Source organism: Triticum urartu, chromosome 5 (genome assembly GCF_003073215.2).
Source record: "Triticum urartu cultivar G1812 chromosome 5, Tu2.1, whole genome shotgun sequence".
In the NCBI taxonomy this organism is placed as follows: domain Eukaryota; kingdom Viridiplantae; phylum Streptophyta; class Magnoliopsida; order Poales; family Poaceae; genus Triticum; species Triticum urartu.
Window position 1 is genome coordinate 136,087,274 of NC_053026.1, and position 13,085 is coordinate 136,100,358.

Genomic DNA, 13,085 nt, shown 5'->3' on the forward strand with positions numbered 1-13,085 from the left:
GACTACGATGCCAATTATCTGAAAATGGCGGCATATCGCAACACCGTCCTCAAAATGTCAGCTCGGTTCGAGGGGCTTGAATTCCACCATGTGGCTCGGGAAAACAACCAGGCGGCGGATATCCTCGCCCGTATCGGCGCTAAGCGCGACCCTGTCCCACCTAACATCTTCCTGGAAAAACTGTTTAAGCCATCCGTAGTATGGGAAGGGGACACCGGCAACAATAGTCCGGACCCGGCCACAACACCACATACTGAACACTCTGACACAACCGGAGGCTCTGTCATCGAAATAACACCTTCAGCCCACGTAATAATGGCTGTCATCGCCCCGTGGACAGAACCATTCCTGGCCTACCTAACCAGGCAGGAACTACCCGAGGACCAAAATGAGGCACGCTGCATAGTGCGGCGATCTAAATCCTACAAGGTCCATGAGGGAGAGCTTTACAAGAAAAGCACTACCGAAGTCCTTCAAAGGTGCATCTCCGAAGAGGAAGGGCGGAAGCTTTTGGCGGAAATCCATGCTGGACTCGGCGGCCATCACGCCGCAGCCCGGGCCCTTGTAAGCAAGGCCTTCGATACAGGTTTCTACTGGTCGACGGCCCGAGCAGATGCACAACATTTGGTCCAACATTGCATCGGTTGCCAGCTTTTTGCAAACCAAAGCCATATGCCGCCTAACGCTCTCCAAACAATCCCCATTACTTGGCCCTTTGCGGTCTGGGGGCTTGATATGGTCGGACCCCTTAAAGGGGGAACCCATAAGAAAAAAATACTTACTGGTCATGGTGGATAAATTCACCAAATGGATAGAAGCCAAACCCATCAAAATGGCTAAATTCGGACCGGTGATAGACTTCATATCTAGGGTTGCACACCGTTATGGCATCCCCCACAACATCATCACTGACAACGGCACAAATTTTACAGCCGACAAGGTGAAACTTTGGTGCAGCAACATGGGCATCAAGCTCGATTATGCTTCTGTCTATCACCCGCAAACTAACGGTCAAGTCGAGCGAGCAAATGGTCTTATCATGAGCGGCATTAAACCCAGAGTAGTGCGGTGTTTAAAGGAATCATACATGCACTGGGTAGAAGAGCTCGACTCCGTACTATGGGGGCTGCGGACCACGCCGAATCGCACTACCGGATACACACCATTCTTTATGGTGTACGGCGCAGAGGTGGTTCTGCCTTGCGACATAATTCATGACTCACCTCGAGTGCGCATGTACGAAGAAAAAGAGGCCGAGCTTGATCGGCAGGACAGTTTGGACGCCCTGGAGGAGGAGCGTGACGTGGCAAAGGCCCGTTCCGCATTCTATCAGCAACATGCTTGAAGGTATCAAAGCAGAGAAGTATGGGCCAAAACCTATAACGTTGGCGAACTAGTTATACGCCTGCCGGAGAAGAAAAAGAACAAGCTCAAGCCCAAATGGGAAGGTCCCTTCATTATTGACCAGGTTCTGTCCGGTGGAGCGTACCGTCTGCGGGATGCATCGGATAATCGACTCGAGCCAAACCCATGGAACGCAGCCAGACTCCGAAAATTCTACGCCTAGCGCCGGACTCTTTGTTCGTCTCCTTACCACCGTCAATTTTTTGCATATCTGTCTTTTCTCTCTTTCTCCCTTTTTTCTCTTCAAGGCCCTTAAAGGCTAAACTTGTGTCCCGGTTACACAATCTTGACGCGCTAACCACGCTCATTATACCTGGGGGCTTCTTATACAGAAGCTTAATCTAACTATTTTCCTGGGCTTTATGTCCCACACATGTGTTATTCTTCCGCATGTACCTTTTTTCGCCATTATATGCATTGATATGACTTAAGTTTTGGCCAAGCTGGGTTGCCTGGCTCTTGTATTTATGCCCTACGTTCCCGTTAATTCGGCTAGGGCATAAGGGGAGCACCTCTGCGATTGTTACTACCGGGTCAGCCGGATGTGTACCTCAGACTGGGTGAAGCCGAAAGCTAGCGTTCTTAAGGGAATATTCGGTCGGTGAATAAAAGATGACTTTTATTTAAATTGAAACATGCCCCCAGATGTTTATAGCCTGCGTCTCTTTTCGCAGTTCAGACATGCACATTAGGGCATGCGTACCCAGGGAAAGGAACCCTTAACGGAACTATTCTCCCTAGAAGATGTTTCTTACTACCCATGTAATAAAACATAGCTAGTTGGGTACTTGTCTGTTCAAGCACTTATGACCCCTACGCCTGGTCTCCATGCATACCCCAGTTTTTACATAACCGAGTGGGTATTCGGATACACTCCGGACTATCGGATTCAGAGGTCGGAGTGAAAAGGTCCGCCATGACAAATGATTTACAATCCGGCTAGGACATTACATATGTCACTTGAGGTACACAATCGCTAAGACTGATTAAATTCTTCTTTTATACCATCCAACAGGCTGTCTAGCCTACAATCCTGTTGGGAATACTTTGCGGCTAATTCTACTTGGTCATACACTAAACTGACGGGGATCTCCTTCCCATCAGGCCCCATAGGTCCGACCTCGGCCATATGGTTTGGGTTAGCTTTGGTATATCGCGTCTTCACCATAGCCCAGGTTCCCTTGCACCTTGTCGGGAGGCTGCTATCTTCCATAATCGGAAGCGCCAACGCGCTCCTTTGAGCTTCTCTATAAGCTCCCCCATGCCTCCTGGCGGGGACGCAGATGGCCACAAGGCTTGGGCAATACCCTGCATCACCTGCCGAACTTGCTCGTGCAGTTGTGAGAGCTCTGGTAGAAGATCACCCGAAGACCCAAGCATCTCCTCCGCGGGACGACCCGTCAGCATACCTGCAGACATAATTCTGTTAGCTGGCTTCTTCGCCGAACTCCTTTAAAATGTTCGTTCAAGCACTTACTAAAAATGTCGCACCGAAGCCGCTTATTCTCCTTCACGGAGTCCACAAGCTGGGCTCAGACATCTTTCAGTTCCACACCCAATCGGATATTGGCGTCTTGGAGATTGTTTTTCTCCTACCTGACTCGCGTAAGCACGCGCTCGCCAGCATTTAGCTGTCGATCAGCACGTGTCGCATTCACCGCCACGGCCTCCGGATTCACTTCGGGGTCATCTGCAACACCTATTGTTAGATTTGCATGCATGTTGTATACTACCTGGTACCTGTATTCTTTGAAATGAAAACAAGTGTTACCAGAGGGGCCCTTCTCGGACTCCTTCAACGCGGCAATAGCGGCCCCTAGCTGGGCCTTGCACTCTTCCAGCTCTTGAGACAGGAGGGAATTCTTCTTTGTAAGAGCCTGCACAAGTAATGATCCTTAAATCAGTTGCGTCAACTATTTCAAGTCTCAGGGGCTACTGATACATATAATCATCAGATTTTCTTACCCGTATATCCCTTACATACTGGTCCGTGGCTCGGGCTAGACCATTTTGAGCAGCACGGATGTACGCATCTCCTGAGTTGAAGGCATCAAATGCCTCTTGGGAGATACAAGCATCACGGAGTACGGCCCGACGACGCCTGTGATTCATGGTGCTCTCCACTTCGGAATTTGTAGCGGATAGTCTGTCCGCATCCTCTGTAGGAGGAGCATTCGGCGTCCGCCCCGTGTTAGCTTTTGCCTCTATGTCCGGCCCTGGAGCCCGACTGGTGGAGGCGTGATCGGTAGCCTCTCCGGATATAGTCCGGAGAGCGTTTTTTCTACTAGGAAACATGGACGTCATTATATTTTAAGAAAGACATAAACCACGGAGTGAGGTTTTGTGTCATACCTCTGCGCCGGCGTCTCCGTCCTGACCGCCTTCCTTTTTGGCCTACCCGGCTTTGGTGCCCCTTGTTGGCGAGTCGCTGCGGGTTCGGCACAGCGTCCTGAAGGCCTTCCCTGTAAAACACCATATGTGTACGGTAGGTGACGTGCGTAAAAGGGGATCCTTTTGGGAGTCGGGACTCCGGTCTTTTCTTACATGCGATGCAGGGACTAGTCCCGGATAGTCGGCCGTTATGGCCACCATGGCATCATCGCAGCTCAATTGATAGAATTTCCTGTCTATCAGCTCCACAAATATGTCTGGATCCTCTTTGAGTCCGGGATCGAGGGCCCGGTCAGGGTCCTCCTATTGTGGAGGTGGGCTGTTGACCTCCCTTACAGCTTTTCGCAGTTCCTGCCGTGAAACGGCAAGGTGAGAATTTACGACAAAGAATGCGGGAAGGTTGGGAGTAAAGAGTGACAGCTCACCCAGCTTGGAGGGTTGTACATGGAGAATCCATCCCGCGGCTTAACACGGATGAACTCATCTTCCTCTCCCTTGAACAACTCGGACATAATTTTTGCTAAAGCAGCAGCGGAGTTCGGTCCCTTACGCCCGCAGTGGGTGGCATCATCTTCCCCGTTAAAACACCACAGGGGGTGCCCTCGATATTGAAGTGGTTGCACCCCCCGCATTATGCGTATTGACATAACCTCGATTATTGTCAATCCTGATTGAGCCAGCACTTTAATCCGGTCCATCAGGTAAAGGACTTCTCCGTTGTCTTCCTCCTGGGGGCTCCGTGGGTGCCAACTTCGGCGTTTCTTCAGAGGAGCATTGTTGAACTCGGGAAGAACCCTTCGAATAGGGTCTGGAAGAGGGACGTCCTCCATGTAAAACCACTCCGAAGGCTAGTCTTCGGACATCTTCTTCGGGGTACCGGACAGGTATCCGGTCTCGGCGATGCGCCATATTTCGGCTCCGCCCACTTGATAAAGTGACCCCTCCTGTGTACGGGGCACAAGGAAGAATAGTCTCTTCCATAGCTCGAAATGAGCCTCGCAGCCCAGAAACAGCTCACCAATGGCAACATAACCGGCAATGTGTAATATGGAAGCAGGGTTGAAATTATGCAACTGGAGGCCGTAAAACTCCAGGAGTCCGCGGAGGAACGGATGGATTGAAAATCCAAGTCCCCTTAGTAAGTAAGGGACAAGGCATACCTGCTCCCCCTTGGAGGGATTGGGGAAGCTCTCTGCTTGCTCCCCGCCATTAGAGGTGGCGAGCCTGGCTCGGACGGGGACCATATACGCTGGAGGGAGAAATCCCTGGGTCTGCAACTCTACTAATCGGCTGTGCGGGACGGAACACTTCTCCCAATCACCGGGCTTAGGGCTACGGGAGTGGGAGGAGGAGCTGCGATGGCTGGCCATGATGGAATGGATTTTTCCGAGCGCGCTCCGATGGATTCTCGCCGTGGGAGGATGGTGTGGATTGGATCCAAGAATCCCCATCCCTTTAATAGACGATTTATTTACCTGGCTAGTGGGGCGAATGTAAAAAACGCCCTGGCTCCTCGCATTCCCTCGACACGTGGAAGATAGCCCTTATTGAGCGCAGAAGCCAAGAAGTCCAACATTTATGGGAGCCAGACACTACTTAGCAGATATTCAGGATTTGGAGAAGAACCCTCCTTGCAATGCCGAAGACAATACCGCGCGCCGGACTCATCGTCATTGAAGTCTGGTTCAGGGGCTACCAAGGGAGTCCTGGATTAGGGGGTCTCCGGATAGCCGCACTATATCCTTTGGCCGGACTGTTGGACTATGAAGATACAAGATTGAAGACTTCGTCCCGTGTCCGGAGGAGACTCTCCTTGGCGTGGAAGGCAAGCTAGGCAATACGGATATGTAGATCTCCTCCCTTGTAACCGACTCTGTGTAACCCTAGCCTCCTCCGATGTCTATATAAACCGGAGGGTTTAGTCCGTAGGACAACATACCATACCATAGGCTAGCTTCTAGGGTTTAGCCTCTACGATCTCGTGGTAGATCAACTCTTGTAATACTCATATCATCAAGAATAAGCAAGCAGGACGTAGGGTATTACCTCCATCAAGAGGGCCCGAACGTGGTTAAACATCGTGTCCCCTGCCTCCTGTTACCATCCGCCTTAGACGCATAGTTCGGGACTCCCTACCCGAGATCCACCGGTTTTGACACCGACACCCTTCTTCCCCCGCGCCTCTGTCTCCGTCTCTGTCTCGTCTGACTGTTTACGGGGCGGCATGTGCAGATCTTCCCTGATTTTCTAATATTGCAAGTCTTTTCTTGCCTTCGGCCCATCCTTGGTCTTATCCGGCATGTTCATCAGTGTCACGAGCAAGATCTCAAGGACATTCTTACATATGTGCATTTGATCAAGGCAATGAGGTGTATCGAGTTTGTGACAGTACTCCAAGTCCCAGAACACATACCTCGTCTTCCATACCTTCAGCAGCGGCTCCGACGCCTTTTTCATCGTCTTTCCCGGCGTGGGGCACTCCTTCCAGTTTTCAATAGCTCATCGATTTCGGCACCGCTCCGCTTACATGGAGGTCCTCGATGCTCAGCGTGACCATTGAATAGATCTCCACGGGTTGTCCTGTTCGAGCCATCTTCGATGCCCCATGTACACGATTTTCCCAGACCCGCCATCTTTCCTTGACGTTAGCTGCTGAGACGTCGTATCATCCATGCACTGCATGCATCTGCAATATCCATGGCACACCTGGCATGCGACATATCCGTAACCGAGATAGTCATGCACCGTCGTGATCAGCGCGGCTCTCATCACTACAACAAGAGCCCACCTATAGCAACGCGTTTTTTCGTATCTAAAAGTCCATATATGCGTTGCTAGGGTCTTTACCAAGGGTTTGGGATGTGTAGCCTTATCCAGTGTTGCTAGCACATAATGCGACGGTTATACTTCCGTTGGTAAAAGGGACCGTTGCAAGAGTACAACACATAATGAATTTTTTACAACACACATATACGTTGGTGGTTAATGTGCAGGAAACCAAATCTCATTTCTTGCAACAAAGAATTTGCAACGCTTCATGTGTTTTACATACAAAATATGAATAATATTTATATATTGCCAGAAATTAATTAATGCTCCACATAATGGTGATAAGTATGTATATCTAGTGAGAAGAAAAAAAATACTAACGGGAGGAAGAAATCATATATTGGAAAAACTATTTGATTACAATAGTTGATATTACAGGAGGAATATCATCCAAATGTGATGCATAATCTAAATATTTTCTCGACAATGAAACTTAAACTGAAAGCATCCGTCAACATCCCTACAACTTAACTATAAATTAACCGACGAACATCATCCTTACAACTTAATTAAAACTGAAAACAACTACCAGAACTAAAACTGAAAACAGCCAACATCGTCAGCATCGTGAACTGGAACATCATCATCATCATTGCAGTATACTTGCCACACACCCATATAATCGTCCACATATCTTCTGAATCTACAAAGAAAATAACAAAATGAATTGTTAATACACAATGCATTGACATGATGCAAATAGTGACAGGTTGCCCAACAAATAAGAAACATTACTTCTTACAAAGGGCCATTACTTGAGAAATATTAGTTGCCCAGCTAGATTATGACTATTACAAAGGAAAGTTGTGACCTGAAAGTATTCCCTTACAACTCAGTATACCACTTCAGGTCACAAAACAAACATAAGCCGACTCAGAGAAAAATAAACAGATGTGATTGTGGCCTAAAAGAAAGCCACTGATAACATAGTACCTACCTAGTTGGCGGGTTAAAAGCACAATAGAAACTGCCCATATGGAACAATGCAAGCCGAACTATGACAGGAAGAGTTCACGTGGATAATTCAGCAATTGATGAATCAGAGTGGTGAGAGCTCAGTGGTCAGTTTAACAATGTACGAATCAAAAGGGTAAGAGCAACTAAGAAGAAAATTACTCACATTTCCGTTTTCACAAACAGTTAAGATATGGAGATCATAGACAGTTACCAGAAACATGACTACGAAGACTGCCATATCTTGTACAAATCCAATCGCAGCTCCAGTGGTCCATGATATTGGCCTCCATCTCGATAGTGCCGGAATGGATGAGTGCAACACCGCACATTAAATTACACACAACAATAGGTACACCATTGGTGATATAGGAGTACATAAATAGTTAAATAAGAGCAGAAAAGGAGGCTAAAACTGGTTAGATCTAATCTAAGCAATAAAGGAATAAATAAATAATTACCACAACGGAAATAGACTTAGTTGAAGGTAAAACCCAATGATGTACTATGAATGTAGAGACCGGCACGTTGAAAACCACTGAGTGGCATTGAGTATTTCTTTGTTTGGAAACCTGCGCACACACAAACAGTGAGCCTCTACTTATCGAATGACAAACATGATGATTAACAAAATCTGAAGGAAGAGGTTCCTGATTCTGTCGAAGTAAGAAGAGGTTCCTACCTATTAACAACAAGAATCCAATAGATCCCAACAGCAATGACATGAGATCTCTACTGTTAAAGAGAAGTCTGCGGCGGTGATGGCACGTTGGTCGTCGTTCGTCTCCCCTCTTTCGCTCCATCCAGCACACACTTATGTGGCCCAGTCCAGCACCGTAAAATCCTAATGCAATCCTCGCAACAACCACGCTGCAGATATCGTCCCTTCTCTCCTCCTCCCTCCCGCACCTCCTCTGATTTCCAATCATGATACAATGCCTCGACGGCTACAAGGCAACGCAATCCATCCATCCTCTCCCAACTCATCACGTCCGCACTGTTTATCTTGAGCTCCTGTTGAACTAGGCAAACTGCAGTTTCACCCGCATGCTTGCTTGCTGACGTGTGTAGGTCATTTGATGTGCTTGGTGCCGCTGTTGCGTGTGTGCGAGCTTCACCGCTATTGCTGCTTTACATCAGTGTGTCCTTGTTTGTCACTGCCGGTGTATATGTGCTTGCTGTGCTTGCTGCAAGATTTACTAAATGAATATTTGCACATGAACACACACAAAGCTTAGGTGTAGGTTGCATCAAAGTGGGGTATTGGGATTATGTTTTATTTTCACTATGATGTACAACGGTAGTAGATAAGTACTTTTTTTAAATTAGTACGTAGATAAGTACTTGGTAATCTGGTATACATGACTCCTCTGCATTGACCTGACACGAGTGCATATATGATAACTGCATGCTATGAGATGAGAATCACATAACCAAATGACAAAGAAATTGTGTACTATCTTATGGTGAGATTTTTAGACAAAGAGGCTAGCAAGACACTGAGGAATTTAACTGGGGAGTTGCATAATAGATTTTCAAACCGAAGGAAGAGAATGACGTCAGTGTATGGAAATACAGTTGGAAAGTAATAGTGTATCCCATTTATCTTTAAAAAACAGTGTATTCATGAAATTGAATGTTTGTTATCCCATAGCAAAGCACAAGTATTTAGCTAGTAATCCAAATTGTGTAGAATAGAAATAGCATACAGCAATCAGTACAGTAACAGGCATGGAGAGAAGTAATTATCAGTGTTTTGAATCATATCAACAACATCAAAGCAACAACATAGAAGAATAAATGTGGATTATTTGTTTACGTGCTCACTAAAACAAAGGTGTATGTGCTTCCCCCAACAGGTCCACGCCCTCTAGTATTTGAGCTAGACGTGAAAGCCACCATTAGCAAGCTACTCCCTCCACCTAAATAACCTGGCCATCAGACTGCTGAAAAGTGAAATTGCAACAAAAACTTTGATTAGTAACTCATCGAAACTGCCATACATAGACCTATCAAGACTGGATCCCTCCTTAAATATTATGTGTAACTCTTGCAATAGAATATTTATGTGGGGTCCGCAAATATGAAGTAGTTCTTATATACATAAAAAATTGTGGATTACCTACTCATCTATCAAGGATTGATGAATTAGCAGTGTATTAGAATATTTAAATTTTTTGATGCTCCATTGATATCTAATATATAATTACTAATTTAATAGAATAGCGATCAGTGCATGAATGTAAATCAACAGAGATCGGAAGTCAGAATGCAGGCCTATCAGTGTTCGTCAATGAATTGCACAAGGGCCAAACTGTTTTGACAGGGATTAGCTGCAATAGAATCAGGGGTGCATACTTAGACATCTACAGGATAAGAAAGAACAGGGGTTAGAGAAAGAGGGGAGAGAGAGGGGACGAAGCCAGCAGAGGGGATTCACTCACCGGACGAGAGGAGGACGACATGGCCACCGGCGCCGGAGACGACGTCCGAAACCCTAGCCATCGGGGGAAGGTCGCGGCTGGGCTTTGGTGGCCGTGAGCGTCGGATCTAGCCGGATGGGAGGGCGTCGCGGTGTGAGGGGACCTCGGGCTGTGCTTCGCGCTGGCGGGATTCGTCGCCGGAATTAGCCGCGGCGTGTGGCGCAATGAGGAGTTGCGCCAACAGAGGGAGAGAGATGGGATGTCAGAGGGATGGGTGGATGCGGGATGCAGCGGATCCGGTAGCCTCCGGAGCTGCGAGGTGGGAGGAGGGTATGGGAGGGCCGGCGGCGAGGTGGGAGGAGGAGGGTGACGAGGCGGTTGTTGGCAGCGATGTGGGAGAGATGAAGGGCATCGGGGGCTCTGTTTCTCACGAGTCCTTTCGTGCATTTTTTTTCTTTTTTTTTTCATATATGTCCCACGAGGTCAGGAGCTGCAAATCTGCAACACATATTTGCAACCTTTAATATGCATATCTATTGTGAATTTTAAAACGCATGGCTAAAATGTTGTAGATTGTGCGTTGCTTTACATGGGGTATCCTTGTAGTGCATGTAGAAATACTCGCCTTTGTTGGCGTCCCATGTCTTGGCCGGTGTTTTCCATAAAGTGTCTAACTCCTCTTGAAGTAGCCGCAGATACAAATTAATATTATTTTCTGGTTGTTTCGGCCCTTAAATAAGCATGCTCATGTGAATGTACTTCAACTTCATGCACAACCAGGGGGGAGGTTGTACATCCATACAAACACGGGCCATGTGCTATGCTTGGTGTTCTGGTTGCCAAACGGATTCATGTCATCGGTACACGCGCCGAGCATGATGTTCCTTGCATCACATTTGAAATATCGATAGAAGATGTTCAACGCCCTCCACTGGCTTCCATCCTTGACGTGTCTCAGCTTCGGATCATCTCCATCGCCGGGCTTCTTCCTCTCCATGTGCCAGTGCATTAGCTTTGCTTCCTTGGGATCTACAAAATACCGCTGGAGACGGGGAGTGATCGGTAAGTACCATACAACTTTCTAGGGACATTTCTTCCCAACCTTCTTGTATCGAGAAGCATTGCACACCGGACAGCTTGATTTTTCCGTGTGCTCCTTCCGATAAATTATGCAATCGTTGATGCATGTATGGTATCTAACATGCGGCAGATCAAGAGGGCACACGATCTTCTTGGCTTCATCAACACTAGTAGGACATATATTCCCCGCGGGAAGAACATCCTTTAGGTACTTCAGATGCTCATCGTGGCTAGTGTCGGTTCATTTGTTTTTAGCCTTCGTCTTCAAGAGTTGGAGCGTGAAACTCAAGCGGATCACCTCAGGATTGCAACCATCATACAATGGAGTGTTCGAGTCTACCACCAGTTGCTCCAACTTAGCCTCCTCTCTAGAAGCAACTCTCTCAGTACTCGTCTCCTTGCGAAGCAGTGCTTGAACATGAGGGTCCTCCACGATTGAACTTAGTATCGACGAACTCTGCTGCGTGCAGTCCACGTTCTCTCCACCGACATGTCCAGCCCCTTCTCCTCCGCCATGTCCGGCCCCTTCTCTGCCGCCATGTCCGGCCTCTTCCCCACCGCCATTATCGATCATCTCTTCCTCTCGCCCAGTGTCGTCATTGGCTGCCCCGTCGGCGTCCTCAACATCATCATCCTCATCTTTAATTATCCACCGAGTATAGCCATCCATGAAACCAGTCATGAGCAGGTGCACTTCGACACGAACTTTGTCATAGTGGCCGAGTCAAACTATTCCTTTGCATCTTCGACACGTACATAAAACCTCTGTTAGGTTATTTTCTTTCATGTCCTGCACCGCCGACTGCAACCACCTGTCCACCATCGTTGCACTGACCATCATGAACACCTGCACGGTAGTAATAAACAAATTGATTATAAAAATGCGTGCATGCATCAAAGTCATACAAAAATTCGGCATGACCTTCCCTAAAAATAGGACATATATAGATCTAGAGTTTGCCCGGAATTCGCCGAAACGGAAATAAATCGACATTTCGGCAAAACATAGGCAACTCAGAAGCACAATTTGGCATCAACTCACGCCACACACACAATTTCCATCATATTTCCCAATTATCATATCACACACACACATACACATATTTCCATTTTGCAAAAGCATGAAATTTTAATCACCTCTATCTCGAGATCGAGCACACGATGTGTGGATGATGATGTAGGGAGATCAAATGTGCACAAAGCTCTTCTTGACAAAGAAAGATCTAGTTAGGGGGCAAATAGATAACCTAACTAAATGCTACATATACCTATCTAGCTAATTTGGGAGGAGACAACTTCAACTAGTGGTGGGGGAAGGAAAAAAAGAAAGGAGATGCATTAATGGAGGTGGTGTAGTTATCTAGGAGTAATGAAGAGAGAGAAAGGTATGTAGAAGAGGGAAAGTAATGGGGGGAGAAGTATTGAGGAAGAAGAAGAGTGAGAGAGGGAGGATGTGGGAGGGGAAAGGGAGGATAGGGAGATGGGGAGGGAGAGGTGGAAAAAGGTGGTGGGTACTGCGTGTTAGCAGTAGCGCGGTAACAAAAACGCGCTGCTGCTAAGAGCGTAGCAGCAGCGCGCTTTCCTATCACGCGCTACTGCTAAACAGGCCAACCGTGTGGACAATTTCAAAATTAGCAGCAGCGACGTGACTAAAAAGCGTGCTACTACTACGGCGTTAGCAGTAGCGTGCTTCTTGACGCCGCGCTGTTGGTAAACTTAGGTCGTTGTGTACTGTCGATGGATTTTTGTAGCAACGCTATTTAGACATCACACACTACTGCTAAGTTTACATCAGTAGCGCGCTTTCCCTAACCGCGCTGCTACTAATTAGCAGCATCGCCTCTTTTTGTGCCGCGCTGCTGCTAAGATTATGTGTATAATGTTTTCCCTACTAGTGTAAGCATATACAATAGTACAATGTTATACATGAAAGTTAATTGCATGGTGCATCCAAAAATATTTGTTCTGCATTGTGAATGTTTATATATTCTCCTAAAATATTAG

The 13,085-nt window shown here is 47.1% G+C and overlaps 1 long non-coding RNA gene across 2 annotated transcripts; it reads right to left on the bottom strand.

The window, feature by feature from the left end:
- Positions 1-6,936: 6,936 nt before the first annotated feature.
- Positions 6,937-10,442, bottom strand: LOC125508210. 2 transcript variants are annotated; one of them, XR_007283260.1, is made up of 4 exons: positions 10,023-10,442; positions 8,261-9,521; positions 7,793-8,150; positions 6,937-7,267 (listed from the first exon to the last, which is right to left on the bottom strand). It is a non-coding gene; the product is annotated as an uncharacterized LOC125508210 (long non-coding RNA). The 2 variants fall into 2 exon arrangements; XR_007283259.1 differs by having other exon boundaries at positions 8,261-9,524.
- Between the last annotated feature and the right edge of the window lie 2,643 nt (positions 10,443-13,085).